This window comes from Stegodyphus dumicola, chromosome 3, assembly GCF_044657685.1.
Source record: "Stegodyphus dumicola isolate Sdum_Otavi_A_Nest chromosome 3, ASM4465768v1".
NCBI classification, from domain to species: Eukaryota; Metazoa; Arthropoda; class Arachnida; order Araneae; family Eresidae; genus Stegodyphus; species Stegodyphus dumicola.
This window is the reverse complement of record NC_140770.1, coordinates 129055463-129079870: the sequence shown is the minus strand read 5'-3', so window position 1 is coordinate 129079870 and position 24408 is coordinate 129055463. Positions and strand designations below refer to the sequence as shown.

Sequence of the window (24408 nt, the reverse complement as noted above, 5' to 3'; positions counted from 1 at the left end):
CTATACAAGACTTTTGTCTGTAAACTTCGAGGTTTTTTTTTTACAGTGCAGCGGTACTAATATAATTCTTGGCAACTGTATTTATAAAATCCTTAAATGCTTACAGAAAGCAAGACATAACCTGAAGCGGGATATCACTGAAATACCTGCAAAATCCGAGACGTCTGGTATTTTAACATAGAAGCATGTAAAACTGATAGTAGAATAAGATGAACGAAGAGAATATCCTAAACTTTTCTCAAGAAATCGACTTATATCGCATGCTGATTCATTAAAACCGAATCATCTTGTTATGTAATGGGTTAAACAGTACCTAAGACTGTTTAACCCATTACATAACAAGATAAAAAATTCGGACTCCCCCCCAACCTCTTTTTTTTTAAATTTAGTAACAAAAGAATTTTTCACACATTTCATATTTAAAATCGCAATGCTGGAATACAGTCAAGTCAAAATGAAAACAAAAATGCAGAACACTTTTCTTTCATCAAATTTACTTACACGTTTGCCTTGAACCTAATGCTGGAGGCTGAAATGCATAGATGGCACTGTTCAAGTATGCAGAGATATTTTTTTATAATGTGATAGGACGGGGAATGGATGCATGTAGCCTGTCTGTGTGTTACTCTAAACTTTCAGAGAGCGACAAAAAAAAGCAAAATGTAATCTGCTTTAAAAACATCGTTACTAAACGAGTGTGTCCTGATAAATTACACAACCCTTTCGTATAATTTGTCACAAGAGAATAAAGAAAGTGTTAAAACTCAAACTGGGGGATCTTATGAACGGAGTACTTGAAAAAGAATTCAGATTGATTTATATCCTTAAATATTGACCCTAGACCACATTTATTTTCAGTTACCAAGTTTCTCAAAAAACCGCGGAACATCGTGGCGAATGATGCCCCACATTCATCACGCTGCCGTTTACGAAAGTGCCACAATCTTTGTGCAAGTCGAGTATTGTTCAAAAATATAGAAATTTGTGTGCCTATTCATAAATGCAAATCAGCAGCCTTATGCAAATCAGTTTCTGACTTTATGAAAACATTTCATAAAGGTTCGATCACTTTTATGCCGCGTTACCGTTATGCAGATAGGCTTCGTTTGTGCTGTTTTTATTAATAATGCAATATTATTTGCTACTTGTACAGTAGCGTCTCGATACAAAGATGTCGGCACCTTTATGAAGATTACTTTTAAGAAAGAGATCTGCATAAGGAGTCCGGCACCTTTATGCTGGATCACTTCGTGTTCGATGAAGGTATTCCAGTCTTCTCAAATATAGACCGATTTGCGATAGTGCCGGAATCTTTATGCTAGGGAGTAATTATGAAATTGTTCCGCAGTGAGGTTATCACAAACGAAGTCATAATTTTGAAAACAATACAAGGGTAAGTCATCACCGGTCAAAACATTGACTGTGAGAAAAACGTTAAGGCCATAAAAACTGTCAATTTTAAAGCTTCGCCATACAAAATAAATCTCAATAGAAAATACTTTTACCAAAACATTGCCATTTCCAATCATTGTTGTAAACCCAAACTAGTCATAGTAGCATGTAATAGATTTTTAAACTTCATAGGTATAAGCATATTTCTGCTACATTTCCTATCAAACTCATAAATATTATAAAGTGAATTAAGATATAACTTCTTATATATTAAATTTAAATCAAAAATTAAAGCTCGATCGTGAGAGTTTCATTGTACTGAATGTATATAATATACTGGTGACTGTGTTTTACCACGAATAGAAATTTTAAGAAAGAAGGAAGAATTTTCTAATATTTATTCTCGGATTATAATCTAATATTTAGTAACATCTATTTTAAAAAAAGACTATTTTTATTCTCATTTAATGATAATTAAAAACTTATCAGACATATCCTTGATTCTCCAAAAAATTGCATTGTATGAGAAGAGAATGCTGTTAATTTTTTAAATATGTCTTTCCCCAAACACACATAGGACATCATCAAATTTTCAGCAATTGTATGGTGTTTACTACTTTTAGCAATATGATAATTTATTCTGTAAGATGCTTCAACTACATTTTAATCATCTATTCTATGCTATTTTTTTTATATTACGACCTTCTTAGAGACGCTGAACAAGATTTATAATCTTTTATTTGTATTTGGAGTGTTCTAAAATGGTACAAACAGTAACGAAGGTTTCATACTTCCATTTGATAAAACTCTTCTACATATTACAAAAACAGAGTTGGGATTGTCTTTGTCCCATGTAAATGAAATTCCATACTCAGTATTCCTTAAAATAGTTTCTTTTCTTCTAAAACGAATCGCTGTTTAGAATTTTTCTCTTACTAACCGGCATATACCTTGCCATTCCTTGCTTCGTCTTGGCTCTCAACTTCTTTGAAAACGCTTGGAGCAGACGACAGATGTGCAGTTTTCTGGACGAAAATGTATTTAACCCCTTATCCATTTTTATTTAAACCAACCTTATAGTTAATTACTTTAAAAGAACATAAACTAATGTAACTCAAATAAACTTGTATATTATATAACCATTAAGAAAAAGAGCTGCGTAATTCATTTGATGATTCGCTCAGAGTTAAAAATACTACTGGCTTCCAACTCTTTCATACAATTTGTTACGGTGAGTATCCTTAGATGGCCGCAGGCAACGAAACACGGGCTCCTAGGCCAGAGCCCTATCCAGGCTAACAAAATATGTGATAAACGTAGCATGAAAACATAACGTAAAAGCATTTCAGGTAGTAATTACATACAGTGAGTAATTAACCAAGCAATATAAATGGAGTAGGCCTTTTACAGTGCTTTTATATACACTTTGGTCAGAGACGGTCGCACTAAATTCCTCTTAGTTAATCTCTCTTTTATTCAATGAAAAATTTAAACTCTCTGAGCACTTTTTATTAATATTTATTATAATACTTAATTGTTTCACTCCATTAATAATAATTTTCATGTATCGCTGGTCGAGGATACAAATACCATAGGTTGAGACCCAGTGTTTAGAACTTCTGACACGGAAAATTTATTTATGCCAGTTTGATTTATATGTAATTTATTCATTATTTAAATAGTTACGAGACAAAAATCGTTACGTTAGGTACTAACTACTCTGTTATAAAAGCTCAGAAAGTATATTTAATGATGCAAAACAAAACAAAGGCTTTGGACATAAAATTCACTTATTCCAATAGTTGATCGTATATCATAAAAAACTACAACGCAGGCAAAAATAATTCAAACGTGTGGCGTGATTCGTTGCTTCTTATTTGAACTAGACGTAATAATTTGTTATTTACAAAAAGTGAATGACGATCAAACAATGGTGGTATTTGGCACTGTGCATGGTATTTAATGAGAACAAAAATAGACTTTTAACTTTTCACAACTTCATTGTTTAATATAACTCTTTCTAAGTTTTAACGATGCAGTAAAAGAAAGACTTGTATTTTGTCTGCAAGTTAGAAATTAAATTATTACTTCCGTTGGGAATAATTCACAAAGCGTAATTTTTTTATTCGACCGTAGTGTCATGTGACATGCATTCGTTTTAGTCTTAGCTATATCTGTATTGTTAATTTGGTTTATATATGCAAAAAACGTAAACACACATACAGAAGTAACGTATTCAGTTTTTTGTGTCATTGAAGTATTCTAAATTTTTCATTTAATAATTAGGATATTTTACTATGCTCCATTAGTTAAATTCAAAAATTCAATGTTTTAAAATGCAGAAAACCTTCCCTAAGGCGACCACATACAGTTTCAGAAAAACTTGGCAATCTCTGTAAAAGAGTTAAAATATTCTTCCAAAGACGATATTCGGTATCAGTGTTTGTTTACATTCTCAGATGTATAGGCTAATTTTCAAAATGGTCTTCTTAGGGAAATGGTCGCTACGAAAATATCCACTGTTTTCAGCTAGTTGATACGCCATCACATTCTGTGCTCCTTTCAGAAATTTCTTCTTTAAAAATATTGGTAAAAGTAAAAATATTCAGTTTAATATGTTATGCCGATTAAATTTATATTGGAGATTAGTGCTGCATTTTTATCAAAATATTAAACTTGAACCCGATTTTATGACTATCTGTTTTTCTTCTGGGAAATAATACTACGCATTTAGCTTTATTCTGAACTTTTATTACAAATACTTACTCAGCATACTACTAGGAATAAAAATTATAAGAAATAAGGGAGGATGTTTTCCAACATTAACTTCATGTAGTATAATAATTTCCAACTCAGCATATAATCTTGTAGACATATTAGGTATTTTGGAAGCAGGAGGGATGAAAAATGAACAAACGCCTTCGCCGTGAATCGAACCCCGGACATCTGGAATACGGCCCAGTGTGCTGACCACTACACCACGAAGCCACGCTAGAAAGGCGGGAGAAATACCTTACGTACTCCTCTTTTTAAAGGGCGACTGGGGTTTTTAGGCGATCCAATCGCCAAATCCTGAGTGAGGAGAATCATCATCCAACACCCTTTTAGTTCGGGCGCCACTGTAGAGACATTAGGTATTTTGGAAGCAGGGGGTATGAAAAATGAGCAAACACTTCCGCCGGGAATCGAACCATGGACCTCTGGAATACCGGCCCAGTGTGCTGACCACTACACCAAAGGCACGCTAGGAAGGCGGGAGAAATACCTTATGATCTCAGCTTTAGCAAAGGTAAATAAACAATTTAGTTGCGAAAGGATTGCAGAGGAAAAAGGAATCGTATTAACATCTGGATAACCATTCTATCCTTTTTGATAGATTTGGATCAACATCCTGGAATGGTCATTCAGCTGAATCTTAAAGATATTCGTTAGGTGATATATGTCAGGCGACTGCGGATTGTAGTTAAAATTCTTGATATCAAAAAAACTCTCCACTCAAACATGATATGACTGATACAGGTCTCTGTAGAAAAGCATGGTTCTAATTGAATATCCCATCACTTTCTGGCTAAAAAATTGACCTGAAAAGACAACGATGATTAACGAAAATAATTAAGCAGTCAGAACTTTGAAAGATGCCTCTTATTCCACTACCAGTAGCCTACATCGAGCATTCGCAGATATCATTCATCAATAACTGATGAAGTTTTTATTCCCAGTCAACCAAAAACCATGCATGTATCAAATGGGAATTATCAAATTACTACATAGCTGATCAAAAATCAAAAACAAGTAGGCAAATCTTCTTCAGCTGACCAGCTTCAATAAGGCAATCTCGGAATTTTAGAGAAAAGAAAAAATAAATGATATTAATATTCATATAGGTATACAAAATTATATAAATAGTTTATGTATCTGTTTGAGAATTCTACTTACAAAATAGAAAAGAAGTAATTCATCATCCGTAAAGGACTATTAGTCGCTATCTGCAGTTGAATCGGTATTAGATGACATTCGTATCGTTCAACATCGATGTTTTATTGCTAGAGCTGCATGATCTGATGAACTCATGTTCTAGCAATTTAACATTGAAGAGAACATTAGATTATAAGAGAAGCTTTTTTTAACTCCTCATTTTCTAAAATATGTTTCGTGCTAACGGATTTTATGTGACATTTCTGGGCGGAGTTCGCATAACTAATATTACGCGTAATCATTTCTTCAGTATCCTTTTAATCTATCCAGTTTCTTAATAGGAAAGGTAGTGTTTTAACAATACAATGCAACATTTCACCGATCTGTGATAGCCACTCGATGGTTGCTAGAACTTTTAGGCTGAGGTTTAGGATTTAGGAGGACGTCAACCCCTAAGATTTGGCCCTCTCATATGAGAAATATTTGGTTATTCAACGTATTGAGTTTACTTCATAAATAATAGAACCAAGTAAATCCAGCTTAATGCAATTATGTGATAAACCTCTGAATGTCTGTTAGCAGTCATTCCAATCGAACGGATTCACTACCTCGCTGATTCCATGTCTCTACACAGTGAAGCGATTCTGAGGGAAAGCGGTGGCCTTCTCTGTTATTAAAACTATTAAAACTCTACCATGACAGAATTAGATTATACGCAAGTTCATAAGCAATTTTACTTTAAAAGTTTTGAATACACGTTATTTGTTGAATAACGCAGATAGAAGGCCTAGATACCAACTGGCAGCGTAATATGTGGGTTTACTACGCGTGTCCCATGAATCTTAACCTAGACTTAATATCTCTCAGGAAAACAACGATCCCTTTAAAACAGAAAGCTCACACCTCTAGACCACTTTTCCCCGAGAATCACTCCAAAATGTTTGATCGAGTGCCAAGCGTTACAAAAAGCAACTTCACCAATCACGCCATTCCCATGGCTTCCCGCCACACTGTGTCTTTATCCTGCTGCGATCAAGAAAACAACTGGGAAGATAAATTTCGATTCACGTCCGCTGTTTTTTTCTACTGCCTTATCGTACCGAATTAAAAGATAACCTAGACGTAAACGAGAGTTTTCTATTTTTAATTTTTTGAGTTCTCACCGTATTTGGCAAGTCCTACCGCAGCCGAGGCTATATGAATCACTGTCGGAGTTAACGATCCCGTAAATGCCAACAGTAGTCAACATTAAATATCAAATGAAGATTTAAATTTAGAATTAGTACTTCGTAAACTAACTAGTAAATGGATGAAAGTAGTCTAGAATTTGGGATAATTAATGTTGTTTGTTTCCGTTATTGAAATAACTCTAAAGTGTGCCAAGATTATGTACCTTGACAAAAGTACTTGTCACTTGTCAAGGGCTATCTTCAGCAGGAGGTTTGCTGGTATTCATAATAAATTAAGAAAACAACGGGGTAAAATCCAAGCAGCTTTTCTTTGTGTAAATAGAACTAAAATGTTTATCCAGTGAATACTGTTAGATAGGCGCAAGGAAATGTATAACTGTTTTTACATCAGAACATCGCATTTTATTTAATAAAAAGCAACAGGAGGTCGCATGCAGACAATTTTAGGCGATAGGCCACGGGGGATGGCTTTCTTCTTCATTTGGGATCTTACAGAGTAAAATATATAAGCATATGTCCTCTTTATTGCATACCAAAATCAAAAATTGTCCATTTTTAAATGGAACTTAATAATCATCTTTTTTCATCATAAAATCTACAAGTGCAGATTATACATTTCTCAAAGAAAATTGAAGAAAAAGAGTAGAAGAAAAAAGTTATTTCCTATTTATATCAGAACGCTAGTTATGCATTATCCTAATAGTAAGTTATAGAAAGGTAGAGATCAAATACAATAATGATGTAACTATGATACTGAAGATAAGACGTCACAGTGCCGCATAATTTTAAATTGGAAAGTAATTTTATCAAGGGAGAAGCTAATTTCATAGGATAAGTAGTGAAAATTTGAGAAGTTTTCATAAAATTAGTGTAACAAATATCATGAAATACTTCACAGAAACAATGGAGTAACGCAACGAGTTATTTTATTTTAATTTTTATTTAGTTTGTATTATACATTAATTGAAATTTTCCTCTGTAAAATTTAATAAATTCTGGAAATGTTTTGACACCGTTATTTTAGATCATTATTACCATTTAATTACATAGTGTATACATAAATTTTCATAGTTATCGTATGCATTTGTAAGACATGATCGTTCAGCATTGAAATACTCGTATTTTCTCGGCTTATGAATCGGAAGGCCACATCAAGCGTTCCTCAAACCACGGGAAACTTCAATCGCTAAGTTTGGATTTTGGAAAAAGATTATATTGCAATGAAAGTTTTGGAAAATTTGGAAAAGAAAATAACATAAAATGTATTTAAATATACCGACGAATGTATTTAAAATAAAAAAAGTACAAAAAATTTAATATAATCAAGGAAATTCCTGAATTCGTTGATTTATTCGACATTCGCTGGAAAAAATCAAAACCTCGCGAAAATAAACAATTTTGCATTTCTTAAAAATGCACCAAAATAATCGCCTACATTCGTGCCACAATAAAAATTTATTTATATGCGCACATTCCATCCGTTAGACTTTTGACGGTTTCCAACTAGAGGGTGTTATTGAACTTTAGGCACAAAATGGAAGAAAACAAAACGGTAAAATGAACTTTACCCCGCATTGCCTTTATGTTTTTGAATTCTAGCGTTAGTAACACGCATAATATGTATGGTGGTTTTATTCCTCCCACGTAAGATAATACTGATGTTGGGTGCTCACTGACAGATAATTCTTTATATGTGATCATCTTAAATAATGTAAACCAGGGTCCCTAAACATTTCACCGTGCGTTCCATATTGGCTCTTTGACGAAGCTTCGAGGACCTAGACTTAGTTAATTCATCATGCTATGGTGATTAATTATGACCGATAGCATACAAAAGTTTTAAACAAGACAACGGGATTTTTTGTGATTGGATCTATACCGCTATGATAACACAAAGAAATTTGTTTTTTAGACTTTCTCACGTTCCGTTAGCAACGTAACTTTACTTTTAAGTGGATTTGCCTCCCCGTTGTATCAGTTTCTCAGCGCATTTTGTTTATATTTTGATCATGTGCAAACTTCCGCTTATAGGCATTTCTTACTTTGGGCAAATTTTGTGTAAAAACAAAATCTCTAAAATTAAAATAAATTACAACATATACAGAACAAAATTAAGAGTTAAAAAAATCGGTGCTAAATATTTTTATGAACAACCTAGAATATTATTAACAAAACAGGTAAAGTCAACACACGAAATCTTTACTCTCGTAAAAAGTAGAACTTTTTCTAAAACAATGTTTCTAGGAGTGCTACTGCATTTCATTCATAGTAAATTTAGAAACGGATTTATAACGTTTATAATATGCGTGCATGACAGGTAGTATAATTATAGATTGTTTTATGTGAAATAATTTATGTGTATGTTACCTATCTTTATTTTAAATTTTATAAAAAAATTTTCAAACCTTTAGGCCGGCTAGATTCATTAGTCCTCGTGGGCAGAATCTGGCTTGTAGTTTGGAGACCCCTTACGTAAATTAACAATATTAACTTTTCAGACCAGTGCATGTACTTCCTTTATCTTATGATAATTTTCTCTCAAATAGTTTATTTTCTATAACTTAATTTACTCTAATAATGCAGTGTAAATAATACCATAGCATACAAAATTAGCGTTAATATACTGCTTGCTTCTGATCACCGACAAACTATTAACATTTAAGATTTTGACAAATGAAAACTTATATGCGGATTTTTAATTGCACTCGATGTTGCCTAAAGTTTCTTTGTCTAGCGAATGACTTTTCTCACGTCGTTTCGAAGTTTCTTTACGCTGTACGTTTCATTCAAGGATCGTCATAGGAAGAAGGCCGCAGGTTTTTTTTAAGGATCTTTCTCTCTTTAAGTATTCAAGGAATCTCCTATTGTTCAGTGGCCGCAAACAAAGAGTGTTAAGATCCTTTACAGCAATGGTTCTCAACCATTTTTGTCCCATTCACTTCTTTCGCTATTGCTATACAATCATTTTCCCACCTTCTTTTCCAAAACTCGAAAAATGCATACATATTTATTTAGATTTTGATTACTTTTTAATGTGTTAGAAATTAAACATGAAAAATTATAGAAAATATTTATAAATACCAAAACCTGAACAAATATAGTTTTTTAATATTCATAACCTAAATAGTTAATAGATAAATAAAAGCTCAGCTCATCCCCCCTTTGAGTCAAAGAAATTTTCCCCAAGGAGGGAACTCCTGGAGGAACCCTTACTCTATAGCAAGATTACTAGGTTTGCTGTTATGTGATGTCACTGACTTCTTGTCTGTTAAAAAAAAAACTACTTTTTTAGGCCTTTTTTCTTCTACTTCTTTAAGTGACGTCAGAGCTGGAAAGAGTCTAACTTTGTTTGTCTACTGATCTTGCCCTATAATAAACGTTTTTAAGGCGATCTTCCATCTTCCATATGATTTTGGTCTTCTGTGGTATTGGTAATCTAAGAAAAGGGCTGTTCAGTATCGATGTTTATTTGTCGTTTCATAAATAATAGTGATTTTCAGCAATGATCTTCTTAAAGAGATGGCCGCCATGAGATGCTGTACTGTATTTCCTTCCTTTCTTTCTTTGTAGTATGAGTAGTTTCAGTGACTGGTTCAATAAAATAATCCTAGAGGGACTCATGATTCGTGATATAAAACTATTTATTATTTGTTATATAAAACTGTAGATGAATTCTGTAAAGAGAATTATTTAATCTATTGTTCCCATTCAACTAGAGGATGGATTATTTTTACCTTTTATTTGATTAATTAATTTATGAGCTTTAAATAAAAGTTTTTAATAAATAATAATGATAGAAGAAAAAAGCAAATACGGAAATAAGATCAATAAACTTAGAGAAGCTATCCGAAATGGATTGAATTGTGTCTTCAAAACCAACAGCGGCTTTGTAAGGTTCATTTTAATTTTATAACCCGTTGTTTTATGTTAACTTCTTTTCCTATCAAATCTCGTTTCTTTTCCCGTTTCCTATCAAATCTCGTTTCTTCTGTCAGAATGCAAATTTCCAGAGCGCGCGATATTCAAATTATGTAAAAAGAAGGACGTATTTAAAGGAAGATTTTAGTGGGTGAAATCAAAGCGTGTTCTGCCTGCTTGAAAGTCACGTTGCTAACTTTGATTCTTTAGCAAATAGAATTATGCGGCGTTGAGTTATTCTTGCCATTAAGCTTGTTTACGCCGACTTCGGTCAGAGCCAACTAACGCGCTAGGCTTCACAGTTCAGCATTCATTAATTTTAAGAAGTTCAGCAGTCTTCATTAGTTTTAAGTTTATCCATAATTTTGATTTCAAAGCCAAAAGTGTTGGCTTCTGTAAACACGAGTTGGTGACATCTGCTAAACTTTGTTTGGATTAATAAAAGGGTCCTTTACACCATCTCCCTGTCTCTGTGGTATAAGCCATAACTATAATTTACCACTTGTCTTCTCAGAGTATGGGCATAATGTATGCTCCCTTAGAAGACCAAACTCTATAACTTAAATGTAGTGCAACCCCCCAAGGCGCGGAATGAAGGGAGGCATTTTGATAAACAATCAAGATTATTGGATAAAACCAAAAAGCACCTTTCACGATTTCATTATTTTGGTTTTTAGGGAAGGCCGTCGAAAAAATTGTCAATTACAGTTAGGCCCACCCTACATAAAATCTAAATATATTACTACACTTATGTAACTCAGGGTTTCCTATGTAGTTTAAAACTGTTAAATACCCTAAATATGAATGTATCGCATATATACATTTGCAGAAAGTATAGCAATATACTTAGTGTTGTTACGTTGGGATGTAAACGCAAAATTTTCCAGTGTAACGTTATGTGAGATGTATAATAAATTGCTATATATTTTTAAAAATCTACAACTTCATCAGTTAAAAATATGTTATCTAGAGCTGCAAGACTATGTTATTTGTACACCTAATAATAGAGTTCAAGAATGCTGTCCTGTCCTAAGAGATAAGCACAGTTTTAAGTCGTTAATTACCACAAAGTTTGTACTGTAGATTTTAAGCATAAACAAATTGTGCTTTGCTACAAAATTATAAATATGCTGACTGTTGCATTAAGTGAAAGAAATAGTGTTCGACCTATTTTACTAACAACAAAACAATGATCCCATTTTTTGAAGTCCGTTTGCTTGCCAACGAAATACAACAGAAACAACTGCATCCATTGAAAAACATATTCAAGTCAGGGACAGAAGAACTGGAACTGAGATTCTGGATCATTACAGTGACATTGTGCTAAAATGCTACAAAATAAACAGATAAAAGCTTCGTCAGATAAAAAGTATATTTAGGTTCACAAAAGCTAACTTCCCTTCTTAAAAAGTTCAAAGGTGAAAGATAAAATCATTTTTTATTACTATTCCACTTACGTAATGCCAATCCGTTATCGCAAAATCAAAGTACAGATCTCTACAACAGGAAAACTTCTTTATGATTGTTTGCAAACATCATCCTATGCTTTAGATATAATTGAGCAATGTAAAACCACATCAAAGGTCACATTGATTTTTTTTTATTTGATAAGAGGAAACACACTCTTCTGAAAGTTAAATATAGCTTGTCTACGATCACTTCTATATGTGTAGCATTTTGCTTTGAAGCAGTAATTAAGTTAAATGCAAGTTAACTGTATACAAGTTACCAGAACATGTGTATAAATATAATTTTTCTGTTATATGTATATGTGGTTTTCCCCATGTGTAACGTGTATACGAGCCAGTTTCCCTTAGAAAGTCCTCCACGAAGGCATCCCTCCCCTTAGGCAGATAGCCCTCGAGGCTTTGCCATAATCACACACACACTGTTATATGTATTATTAATGTAATAAACCTTCTCTAAGACTACCACTTAAGGTTTTAGATGATTCTGATCTCCTATGGAAGTGGTCATCTTAGAAATGTGAAGTTCAGTATTGATGTTTGTTTTTCTCAGAAATGTTTGCCACTTGGAGGAGGTAGTCATTATGGAGTGATGTCAAGATAGCGTCTACTGGTATTTTCGGCCTGAGTATTCTTTAACACCTAGAAGAAGATGCTTATTTTTTTCATGCGAGTATTGTGTTCTGGCAACACAGATATTTTTTTCCCATAAATAAAAATTTTAATAATAAATAAATAAAAATAATGAACGAAAGAAAAACTGTAATCGAAATGCATTGTTAAAAGCCTGAATCATTAAATTTATCAAAGGCGTACTAGGCTTTTATTATTCGTTACATAAAATTGTAGATGCATTTTGTAAAGAGAAATATTTAGTCTGTTGCTCCCATTAAACTATAGGATGAATTACTTTTACCTTTTATTTGATTAATTATTTTGTGAGTTTTAAAAAAAAGCTTTTTTAATAAAATCGTTTTTATTATTTTTATTTAATTTATGTTGTTTTTCGTAATGAACAGTCTTCACCAATTCTTTATCTTATTTTGAGAAAATTTGCAACCAGTCTAAAATCAATAGTCAAAGAATAAAGCCTGTTGCCATCTTTTCTGGGTATCAGTATCTGAACACAGCATATTACAGCACACAGACTTAAAATAACAAGTGCGATTAAAACGTATTAGGAATAATTAACCCAAAAAAATACAAGATTTCAATTTACTAAATATTTTGTACATCTCTAAAATTTTCACCAGTTGCAATGCGCTTACTCTATCATTGAAAATGTTTTAAAATCATTCTTATGAAGCCCCTTCAGGACTCGCAATGAATTTTCTTTTATTCCATCAATTGATTCAAAAACGTAACCACGAAATGGCATTTTGAAGCATGGAACTAAGATAATGTCACATTGTATTATAGCCAGCTGAATAAGGAGCAACCATGTCTTTTGAATATTGTACCAAACATACACTCAAATAATAAGAGCATTGCACACGTTATCGAGTTGCAAAATCCGGAAGCCATTTTCCCCTGGTTCAGGTCATGGGCTATACCCTGGACATCGATTATTCTGTGGTCAAACCGTGGAGGCCGTCATCAGTTTGCTACAAGCTGTCATCAGTTTGCTTGAAATAGTGTAAAACACTCCAATAATATTATGGTTAACAGTTTAGCCAGTTGGTAAATTTTCATGATGCACATCATCACAAGAATCGAAGAAAACAGTCAGTCTTAATTTTTGACTGATTCTGACAACGATCTTGTTTCAGCTTTCCAGAGCCATTCATCAGCTGTTTCAGTGTCAAAACTCTTTGATCCAAGTTTCATCACCACAGACAATGCGTTTTAAGAACTTGCCCTGAAAAAGCATCTCATGGGCCATCTGAACGCACTGTTGTTTTGGGAAAAAATCAATGTCTCTGGAAACTTCCCAAAAGCTAAATGCCGCAAGCCAAAATTATCTTTCAAAATTGCTTGATGAGGTCAATATGATACAAGACCTATTGAAAAAATAATTCTAATTGTTAAATGACGATCGGTAAGCTCTAAATTTCTGACTAGATTAAAGAGTTGCTCATTGGTTGAAGTGGATGGTCTATCAGTATGCTACTCGGAAACTCGTTTTCTTGATAAAGTTATCTTCAAACTTTTTTCGCAATATTTTATTTACATAAATTCCATTGCGAAATCAAAATTTAACACATGATGTTCGCTCAATTTCATTTGTCATTTTGAGGAATTCTCAAAACAAAAATTTTTTATTTATTTAAATCGAACTTATTTGCAAATGGTAACAAAATGAAATACGAGTTGTTGCAATATGTGATTGGAATTCGTAAACATTTTTTAAACAAAAATGTTCAAAAAGTTGCATGCGATTTGTTATGTAATCATTTGAACTGAATCATTCCCGATTATTTTAATTTTAGTGATATGAGTAATTTCCAATTTTCACGTTCTTTAAACTGCCAGCTCCATTTCAAAACAGTCTCTCATCTTAACCTTGTTCATGTGTACCTCTGGAACTAATTACGTAATTGATCATGACTTATACTACTTGTAATTCTGAACGTCTTCCTAGGTACAGAAAGAATAACGGGTTTTGCTTTAACATAGCGAGTCTAAAGTTAAGCACTTAGGTCTACGTTCGTATATAAAATAACGCGGAAAAAATCTAACTTCTTAGTCTTATAATAAAAATAATATAATATAAAGTACTTGTAAGTTAATACAATTCTTGGCCTATTCATACAGTTGCTGATTTATACAGTTGCTTTATTCCAGTATAAGAACTCCTCTTTCTAAATATCTAGGTTTATGGTTACGTTATTCTGAATCTGGTCAATGCTATAAAAATAATTATCTTTGAGCTGACACTTAAGAGAAAGTAGTCTGCAAATGCCTAATCTGGTGAATAAACGAGGTGCTCAAACACTGTGTGATATTGCACGGTCGTGCAGCACAAACTAATTACTGTATTAAGCCTTAACAACTCTCTTTTGAACGTCTTTATAAAATATGGAGTTCACCGCCTCCATATTTTATAAAGATGAACTCTCTTCAGGAGCAATTTTCGTACGAATTATGCGTTTTTGATAGTGCCTCACAATATGATCTTTATTGGAGATTTCTATAATAGCATAATTTCTGTGACCATGGTGAAACTTGCCGCTTTGTCTCAGAATCATAAGCAAAGCATCGAATTTCATCCCCAGTCTGAGTTTGTTTGAAACATTTTGCTGTTCCTTCTTTACAATAAAACATTATTGCTACTCTTTGTTCACATTTCGAACCGTTGAGAGCATAGCAAACAATTAAGCCCATAGAAAATTGTGATGTCTCATTTCAGGCTTTGCAGATTCAGGCTTTCCAGAAGTGACAACAAAATTCGTGCCATTTCAGGCTTTCTTTCTCTTCTAGATGAGAAAATCAAAAGCCGTACTATTTCAACCTTTCTCTTTTTAATTTTTTATTATAGCTGATAGGAAGACATTGGAGGAGGGGTACGTTTTAAGACAAAATTCGTATGTTTTAAGTTACTTCGGAATGCATTGTAAGCGAAACAAGGAAAAACCGAAAAATAGGAGGCTTCTTAAGATGCATAAGGAACAATTATTTCAGCTGTAAATGAATACATATCCTTTGTTTTAATACCATATAGTTAGTACCTCAGTTCGGCCAATGACTGTAAAAAACCTACCTTGCTATATATATTGCTTAATACTCTCCTCTACGAAGAGGCACATTTTTAAAAATTAGTAAAATAATGAATCAATTTTGTTAAAAACTAAAAATTGTGATAGTATTATTACTGACGATTTTCACTGTTTTTTCGATTATAATACTTTTAACAAAAATTTTATGCTATACAAATATTCAAAAACTTTATTTTTTAAAAACTAAAAATTGTGATAGTATTATTACTGACGATTTTCACTGTTTTTTCGATTATAATACTTTTAACAAAAATTTTATGCTATCCAAATATTCAAAAACTTTATTTTTTGCTTCTAGTGTTTCAGTTTTCAAGATGTAAACTCCTCAAATTATTTTTATCCGTAATCATTCTTTCGAAATCGACATGATCCTATTTTAAGGTAATAATAATAATAATAAAATATCCTGAATTTAAATTAAATTTTAAAAACATCTTGCTTTATCTATTAGGTGTAATTAGCAATATCAATGGTTTATCTAAACGTTTCCTGAACTAAATTTAAAGGCTGACGCGTTGTTCTGACATCACTTTATATATAGTTTCCATTCACGTGACCTTCTGTAGCGATTTTCTATTGACATTCAATGGAGAGGAAGAAATGAGAATCGTTCTTACCTATCCAATTAAGAGAGGCTGAAATGGCACGGTTTTTATAAAATGTCTCAACAAGGAAAGCCTGAAATGAGACATAACCTAGAAAATTCTGTCCATAAAAAGGTAATATTTTTAAAAAAACAAGTCCAAATATTATATCAATAAATGTTGTCAATTGCCATTAGACAATTTTGCTCGAATTTGTAAAAAAAAAAACAAAAATAATCTTAAAATTTTGGAGAGTTTATATGCGCAAGTGAAAAAAAAATGGCTTTGACTACAAACATAGCTTCACCGGGACTGCACATCAGCGACGGGAAAACAAACATCCGCTGCTGCGGGCGTTATGGGCTGTTTCCTCTTGAATATGAACGGAGGAAAAAAAGGAAGGGAAAACAAACTTTTTTGTGTTTATCAAATACCAAAACATAACTGTTGTAAGCTGAAAAATGACACATGATATTTAATCCTGTATCTTAACTTTTTATCTGACCCTCTGGATTAGATGCAACATGTGTTTGCTGAGGCTTATGGGAGAGCTACGTCTCGAAATGCCTAATATTTAACTCTCTTGCTTTTATTTAACATCACGTTACATAAAATAGCCAGCATATTTCACCTTAGTTTTAAATGCTGCCTTTAAATCGCATACATAATATATACTGCAACAGCTTTACTCCAGAGCATAAAGCTTTTTAAAATTCATATTGACAGCTGTCAGGTGGTGCTGTTGCAGTATCCTGATCCTTTGAACTACGTTTCTGATTTCTGCTCAGAAGGAAAGCAGTATAGAATCTGAAGGCGTTACGTTTAATAATTCTGAAAGTTGTAGGCGGAATAATTCTTAATTTTAATTTATCTCGTAGTTAAATAAATAAAGGGTAAATCAGTAGTGTTTATTAATGTCGCTTACCTCTGGATGAAAAGAACTCTCATTTCAAAAACACTTCGAAATATCTTTACAGACCTAAAAGGCAGATGCCAGTATTGTTCCATGGGATTCTCAATTATCAGATACTCAAAAACGTAATCTGAGTTTTTAATTTTTACCTAACTAGCCATTTGAGCGGCAAGCCACCTAAAGTAGTTGTCCTAAAAAAAAGATAAAATACAGTGAAACACGTTTAACGCGAAAACGCTTAAGACGAAATATCGGTTAACATGAAATAATATATCGGTTCCGACAAACTGCTATATATTTTCATGTATTTTGTTTCTCTTAACACGAAACAAAAATCGCTTAACACGAAAAGATATCCTCTCTGGATATGAACAAAATATGGAAAACACCGGCTTCGTAAGGCGAGATTTAAGAGGGGTGTGAAATGAAAGAGAGATGGTTTCACATATTTCGTAGGAAGCTAATTTGGCTTTGAAATGATCGGATTAGCCTGCGACACGAGCCAGTTTTGTTTATCTAAGCTACTTTTACCTTCCACCCCTACAAACGCCACACAAAAATTCTCATCTCTTTATCAGCTGGCTTTGGAATTCGGTGACGAGTACATCGCAGTGTGAGTAAAAATCCGTGAGTTTGGTTCATATGTTGCACACATTTTTTTGTTAATTTTCATTAAATTTGTGTTAATGTTGTTGTTTCATTGATTTTTATTAAATACATGCATATATACATATCTATGTAAACAAATGTATTTTAATAAACTTAATTTTGTTGATTATATGTTATTTCCAACATCCTTTAATACGAAAAATATTTCAGTCCCCTCAGTTTCGTGTTAAACGCTTTTATCTGTATATAATGAATTTAATAAATTCAGCTAATATAATATCACACATCCAGCTACTAATTAATATTAATAGAGATGATTTATTACTTTGAAATCGCCTGTTATTTTGTTAATTAATAACAAACAAATAAAATGTGGAAGAAAAATTTAACATCTTACGATTTGCAGAATGGCATCCCACTGGTGCATGGAAGATAAAAATATTTTATTTCGAGCAGTAGCAGCACATTTCTGTTAAATCGCAGAGTTTTGTGATACACTTCGAAAATATAGCTGAAGTTTTCTGAGTGGCAACACATTTCTTTTAAATTTCTGAGTTTTTTAATTAGAAGTAATTACATTTAAATCGCACAAAGAGGAAATAAATAAAACAAATTTCGAAATTCAAAATTCGGGCTTCCTGGGGCACACGGTAGGGTGCAAGATTACATGCGTTCAAAATCTGGTGTCTCTAGTTGACTCCAATTTTTCTACGATACGAAAGGCATCATTCATACAGATTCTTCAATATTAAATAACAGAGGAGAGATAGATACTATTTCAAAGAATTTGACAGTAAAAATAAAACTTAACAATAAAATTTGTTCACGGTAGAGACAAACTTAGAAGTAAGTTAACTCTGTGTTTTTGTAAATAAATTAAAATAAATATTCAGCAGCATTCAGGTACATTACATATAGGCTGCTTGCTTAATGTGTTTCATTCAAATACTTTTTCTACAGTTTTTCAATGTTTATCAATTAAAGGATAAATAAAATAGAAGTGATATAACATTATTGAAAAAACTCTGAAAGGTTTCGGATTTCAAATTACGTTCAAAGGGGCTTAACGTTTTGTGTGTTATCTTAATTTATTAAATATAATGTGCTACGTACTCAAACTATAAAATTCAGTTCAACAGTAATATCGCAAATTAATTTTAAAATGAGCATATCTTTAGAATTTCCGATACAGAGACTCGCGCGCTACAGATAAAAATGTTTTTTTTTCGTATAGTGTTGCCATTGCTCGCTTTGAAATCGTTTAGATTTTTAATGAAAAATTTGTTGAAGTGTTACAAAATCTGAAATCGATAGTAAAACAAATTTCAAACTCAAATTAGGGTTTCCACATGCCCATATTCTATGGAATAATACGTTATTCAAATTTTGACGGCTCCTAGGTACCGTTGTTTTATCACAATGCTAGAATAATACATACATTTATGCAGATTCTTCATTATTTAATTTCTTTAAATATAAGACAGGGCGGTAGTATATGGTGGCAACAATTTGAAAAGTGATACAGCCTTTTAAAGTTTTCGATGCAAAATGCCAAAACGATATTAATAGTCCTTCAATGTAAATTGCCCCTTTGAACTAAAACCTGAAGCTTTCAGATTTTATATTACGTCCTAAGGAGCGTTTTTTAACGTTTAGTGTGTTACCTTTATTTATTAATTATCGTGTTCTTCGCTTTTAAGCCATAAAATTCAATTCAACAATAATAAATAATTTAAAAACAACAAATAATTTAAAAAGAGCAACAACAACTAATTTAGAAAGAGCAACAACAACTAATTTAGAAAGAGCATATCTTTAGAATTTTCGATACACAGTCTCGAGCGCTGGAGATAATTTTTTTTTCTGTGCAATATTGCCATTGCTCGCTTTGAAATCGTTGAATTTGTTAACCAAAAATGCGTTAACACATTACAAGTATGAAATAGATAATAAAACAAATTCCGAATTCCAAATTTGGGCTTCCAGATGCCCATATTTGAGTGGAGGAGTACGTTATTCAAAATTTGATAGCTCTAGATACCGTTATTTTCTTCACAGTGCGAGAAATATACATACATACATTCATGCAGATTCGTCATTATTTAATTTCTTTAATGCATAGCTCTAATATTTAGTGGCAACAATTTGAAAAGTGAAATGCCATTTATAGTGAACCAACGCAAAATTCCAAAACTAAGTTAATAGCCTTTCTGAGTAAATCGACGCTTTGGGCTAATAATTATTTAAAAATAAATTCTGTAGCGTGAAGATTTGAACTGATTAGTAAAGCTGAAAAATTTTGAAGAATTTGCAAAATTTCCTAGAAATTTATTCGAATAGCTGAAAATTTTTATTTCCTCTAACTTTGGCATTCAAAACATTAATGTTACACAATCCAAATAGGATTTTAAATTGTTATTCTTTAATATAAATTTGAAAGTTCTATTAATTCCTCCAATTTATTGTACCATAATTCAAGCAGGATCTATATATTAAAAAATATAGCAATTTAAATGATTAAGAATTCCTTTATTGCTTTTAAATACATGTGTAATAATGTAAAATAATTATATTTCAGTTTGTTAAGCATCATATTTAAAGTTTTGAAGATAAATAAGGTAGTTTATACCATGTCGAATGGCAATATTCTGGAAAATGGTTACGTTACGTTACATTCCGACTACGACGAAATTATTAACCCCATGTCTTAGTGTGTGATATAATGTCGTTCAGTACCAAAAGTTATATTAAATTCATTTTGAGGGTTAGTCTCACCAGTGGCCGAGATGTTAAGACAGCTGAATACTGGAAGTTCATCTCGGCTTTGGTCCCAGGTGAACGGCCTGGATATATTCGTATGATTGCTTTTGGTGATTTTCCCCATGTATAACGTAAATGCGAACCAGTTTTCCTTCGATTATCTTCTACGGAGGAATCCTTTGCTTAGGCAGATAAATATCCTTCGTGTGCTTTCTTTTTTATTTCCCAATAACCTAACCTAACCATTTTTGAGGAGTTAATAAGACATCGAATCGTACAAAACAATGCAAACGTATTTCAGTTTGGCTGGCATTCGGACACTTTTCCATACTCTAAAATTCATTTTAAAAGGATACAATTCCATTTGATTTCAACCTATATATGCAACTGAGCAGAAATCATTAAAAAGCCTAAATGAATTTATCTAATCTAATTCTCGGCATACTAAGATAAGACTAAACTTTATGATCGTAAAAATATTTGACGCATTTAGAACAAAAGCAAGTCCAACTTCGCAAGAATCCGTGCATTGCTCCGCTGAAAAAGATCACGTTTTTCGTTAGCGTGAGAAAGATCCAACTGTAATTACTTTATAATGTTTCTGCTTGTATATCACTAATAAATGTATGTTGCCTGTTTACAAGAAATAAATATATATGTATATATATATATATATATATATATATATACAACACTTCCTTTAAAATTAAAATTCAAACCATTAAAATTCCAAACTGGCTTAAAAGTATACATTAGACTTGGCTAAAAGTAAATTAAACTAATTCATGAACTGAGAATGTGACAAACTAAAATTTAAGTAAAATATTTTTCTTTTCGTGTTAAATATTTTACTCTGTTTTTTAACATATTTCTATTTATAACTTATATTTCGTTACAGTGTAATGTAAAGAAAGTAAATTATATTTTTTGCTGTATATTTTGTTTCAGCAATAGTTATGCAGTTTCGAGAAGTAAAATACTTTTAATTTAATAAAGGGAAACGTGAAACACGTTTTTTTTTCTTCAGCAAGGCTAAATAAGAAAATACTTTTTTCTTTTTCTAAACATACAATCGATTTTATTGAATGAAATTTTCTTTTAGCATTTTAACTAACATAAAATCAGCATTTCTTTTCCTCCTTTTCTAAAGAAATGAAGCGTTTATAATGCAGCTAAGCTAAGATTCATGAAGTAAATAAAGAATAATATGTCTGCATAATAGTAAGTACTACATATTTATTCGTGAAATGCTTGCAAATTTCTACTGCTGAAACTTTAGTTTCGACCTGCATATGAGTTTGCAATGATTTATAAGCAATTTGATCTAAAAAATTTATAAGAAGTTCACGTCTCTTCGTGGTGTAACTGAAAACACACTCGACGCGTATTCAGGAAGTCTGGCATTCCAATCCTGGAGACGGTAGTGCACATTTTTCACGTTTCGCCATCGATATAACCTAATGACTTTACAAATTTTATTACTGAGGTAATTTTATATGCGTGGAAATAAAGCTTGGGGATTCATTTAATTCATTTTTGTGTCGGCGTCATCTGTTCATCTTCCCAGCCTGCCACCATGCCATCACGTCTACGCTTCAAATATACATATATATATAAACTTAAAGCATCAAAAGCTAAAAGCAAATTGGAGTCAAAGCAAAGCAATTCCTCAACAATATTAATAATTGCAACCGTTTATAAGAGGTTTAATACAATATTAAAATAAATCAATAATAAAATAAGAATTCAAAGTAACTCTAAAAATAAAAATGAAAAAAAAAAAAAAAAAACTCGAAAAATAAAATGCAAAAGGGAAAGAATATGCAAGATCAAAAATATATATAATTAATCTCATTTTACTGAAACTCTAGTTCAGAACTCATCAGGGGAAAATTAATTAAAGCTGCTTCATAAAAGTCAATTAATATGTTTCGAAAACGTGTTTCTTTCTTCTGGTCCATTTGAGATCAAAAACCGAAAACTGAATCAATTAAATTTCCGAAGCTGCTGAAGATTTTGTGAGAATTCTCGCTGAAACTTTCACTCTAAATGCATCTAACTTCCCGCTAGATTAGGACATTTTTCATAATAAGCTAATCTCATATTTACAAAGAAACTCAGCTGCAATAATTCCACATGCAACCTTAGTGAAAATTACTAGCATTTAAAAGAAATTAAATGCGAAAAAACATAGGGCTTTGATGAAATATCTAATAAAGAGATTAAATTAACCAAATTAAATTTAATTAGGCTAAAAAATTAACCATACTCATTACTAAATCATAAATGCCTGTCTGCATTTGGCCTACTTCCCAATACAATGGAAACATGCAGTGATTGTGACCTGTTTAAAATCAGGAAAAGACCCAAGCCTTCCTACCAGCTATCTTTCAATAAGTCTGCTTCCATATACTGCGAATCATTGTAAACAACAACGTTATCAAAAACAACCGGTATGGATTTAGACATGCTGCACGATGATGAAAATTCTCAATATTATAGAAGCAATTAACAGAGGCTTTTACGAAAAACTAATGTATGACGGCATGCTTCCTCAACGTAAAAGTCTTTGGATTTAGACATGGACACTGCACAATGATGCAAATTCTCAATGTTGTGGAAACAGTTACAGAGGCTTTTACGAAAAACTAATGTATGGCGGCATGCTTTCTCGAAGTAGAAAAGAATTTTAGATCGCATTTGGCACGAAGGACCTTTGTTCAAATTTTCCTTGATCAAACTACCTCTAATTATCATCCAACTTCTTAAATCCTATTTAACTTATCGAACATTTCAAGTCGTGTGAGAGACACACTATCGAGAAGGAAAATCATATGCGCTGGAGTTCCACAAGGGTCAGAATTGGGACCTACTTTTTTATAGGCATCAATGATATGCAGGAACATCTCAGTAGCAAGATTGCGAAATATGCTGATGACACGGTAGTTATGACCAAATCAATCAGCCCAAAACACGCTGTAGAAAATCTACAATTATGTCTAAATGTAATTTCAACCTGGTGTAAATTAAATGCAAGTAAATATAATATACTTTAAATTAAATTCAAGTAAATGTAGTATAACTTAATCAAGTAATGTAGTATATTTTTCAAGATACAAGAAAAACTACTCTGTCAACTTAAATCTACGAACTGGAAATGAAATCCTCCCTGCCGTAAATTCTACAAAATATCTGGATTTAATCCTAGATGATCAGCTAAACTTCAAGGAACGAGTCCATTATACCTTAAAAAGCAAGGCAAATGCGGCCTACATGGCATTGCATGACCTCTTAGAGTGGAAATCAAAGCTGATTCGTCCAGTTCTCTTTTATCTATAGTTTTCAAATCTTACTGCAAGAAAATATATATATTCCAACATAAGCTTCGAAGAACGGTCACAAATGCACTGTGGTTTGTCCGAAATCAGAACATATGCCATTATCTACACATAATTCCTACTCACGACTATATCCTTGCAAGCGTGCATAATTTCTTTGAAAAAACTGCAAATTCCAGTAATGCCTATGTAGCCAGTTTAGTGGACAGTGATCCCACTATTGAGCATCCTTTTCAACATCCTTGTATGAGTCATCATATTGCTACGTATTAATTTGCTGTACGGGCTTTCATTATAATGTGTATTATATATGTGTATTTTACTTCTAACTGTATATTCATTTTAATATTTTAATATTATTTTGAATGTCTCCTTAGGATCTAAGTGTCCCTGTTGCTGTGTTTCTTTAATGAGTTTGTCATATCGTGAAGATAACTGCCACTTGATGCCACTGATTCTAATTCCATTTCTGCTTGACGAAACTTTTGCCGGCTAGATCAGCACATATTTTTCGTCATACGACTGTAGCTCTCTACCCTTATTTCTTTACACCCGCCAAAGACCTCGAGTATACCAATTATAGGTCAAAACCAAAAAGGTTGCATGC

The 24408-nt window shown here is 32.4% G+C and overlaps 1 long non-coding RNA gene across 1 annotated transcript in view; it reads left to right on the top strand.

The window, feature by feature from the left end:
- The window catches only part of LOC146998085 (uncharacterized), a 63355-nt gene that overhangs the window by 37928 nt on the left and 1019 nt on the right, over nucleotides 1-24408 (top strand). The window lies entirely within an intron of this gene.